Here is a 2347-nt window from a genome sequence, read left to right on the forward strand (position 1 = left end):
TTTTACCGAGCGTCGTCGCCCCCATTTCTGAAAAATAAGAATGTGTCTTATTCACATACTTTTTTTTCTAGAGTTATCATAATTATCATCATTTTTATTTTTGTTGGTTTATGAAAGCTGTATGGATTTTTGGGGTTATTGTGAAACAAGGGAAAAAAAAACACGTTTCTTTACATTTCCTTCTAGAGGATGGACATCGACAGATTATGAACGCTCCCACATTTAATTAGCATCCTTTACTTTTGAAAATCGAGAAATAAAGAAACAGAATGCTGAGGACTTATCACAGTTTGGCAGAGGGAAATTATGTTCATTTGAGGAGTCATCTTGCAAGATTTTTTTGGTCTCTTTTAGCATTTGGAAAATTTCGTTTAGGGTCTAGTAGCTAGGTCTTTGAATATTAGTAGTATAGATATTAAGAGAGAGAAAGAGGGGAATTAAGATGGCTTTAATGTGAAACTTTAACAAAATAACAACACATTTTCCTTGGGCAGTGTCACTGATTTGTTCATTTGGTTTGGTTTGGTGTTATTTCTGCCTTTTTCCCAATCACACATTACAAAAGAATGCATATATTCAGAAATTAATATTACACGACGCATAAGCTTGCATACTGTCTTACTAATTAATTCAAGTACATATATGTGGCCCTGCACCAAAAAAAAAAAAAAAAAAACAACAACAAAAAGTCGCCAGACATAGATTCTTAGTTGAGGGAAGATTCTGGAAGAGCGGACTCTAAGCTTTAAAATGTTGTATAAATCAATTCAAATGGATTCTCCTAAAGCCCACACTCTGGAAAAGTGTGAACTGAGAAAAGAGGCTCTGAAGCACAGCGTCTATTCAAGCGCTTAATCTTTACTAAGCCATGCTACCTGTGGCATGAATAGGACAAAAAACATGATGTAAACCACTGTAGCAACAACAATGAAGAGATCATCAGATTAAACTGAAATTGAACATGCTCTATTAACACATTCTGCCCATGATAGATACCAGCTTTCAAAGCAGTAGCATTGTTCTTTCAAAACTTATTAGACATGAAAGTGAAGAGTGTGCAAAGGATTTTCAAGAAATGAAAAAGGCGCCTCAAAGAAAAACCTGATCACACTACTCTACGAGAAAGGGGTTGTAGAAAGACTACTGAAACCCCACTTTCCCGTCCAATTTATGATCCAAAACTCGAGAATAACGTAAAAAAGAATAGCTCTTTCAGAAAATATGGAAAACTCAAAATTGGCTTGGTTGACCCTTTTCACCTTTCTTGAGTCCTCACGGAAAATCACGGGGTGCGACTTTTTGTTTGTTTTGTGATGCACGGTCACATATACATACACAATGAACACGACAGTATTCGATGTATGAGACGTATAGCATGATATCACACACACACACACACACACACACACACACACAAAATGCTCAGAAGGAAATCGTGGAATTAACAGTTGTAAATCATCTGAATGATGAGTGAATATTCATTCAAAATATGTCATGTCGTTACAATAAACGGATTTCAGGAAAAAAATAAAAGAGAGGGATTTGAATGAATTGATTTTAGAATTAAGCATTTTAGACATTATAATAACAGACAAGCATGAGACCGCGATCATAAGCAGCACTTTGACATAAAATAACGTAGTAACTTGTGAGGTCAAAAAGAATAGAGGGAAATTTCAAGAGAGTTATCGTTTATTTGTTTTCAATAGCCATTCGTTACTATAATACTGTGCTGGGGTGAGTGCTGTACTGTGCTGTGCTGCGCTGTACTGTGCATGCCATGAAATACAATTTTGTTAATTTAACGTTTGGGCATATAATACATAATTAAGTGTTTTTATTTGTCATGTCCATGCCTGTTACTTATTTCTTCTTACAATATTGATTTTAATATAATCATAAATACGATAAAAACAACTCATGCAGCAAGTTGCTAAACTCCTAATATACCGGTATAAGCTGTTTATGAGTTAACGTAAAACGTCCAAAATTTCTTATCCCTCATATACATTATTATATTTCGATAAAATATTTTTTTTCATAAGTGCCTTTAAAGAATATGATTTAATGGTTGCCTTTATTTGCTCAGGGAGATTATTCCAAACGTCTGGTCCATGGTGTCTAATTGACATGAGAGCTATCATTGGTTTGGGATTGTGAAGGTATATCTTTATGATAATCTTTGGAATATCGAGTTGGGAAAGCGTGTATGGACACTGGAGTTCACAGTGAATAGGTTGTGGAACGAGGAAAGGAGGGTGTTGGATGTGTATCATTTTGTACATTAATATTGCGCATTGTAATGTATGAATGTCGTTTATATTCAGGGTTTTCAATTTAGAGAATA

Source organism: Diadema setosum, chromosome 12 (genome assembly GCF_964275005.1).
Source record: "Diadema setosum chromosome 12, eeDiaSeto1, whole genome shotgun sequence".
Taxonomy (NCBI): Eukaryota; Metazoa; Echinodermata; class Echinoidea; order Diadematoida; family Diadematidae; genus Diadema; species Diadema setosum.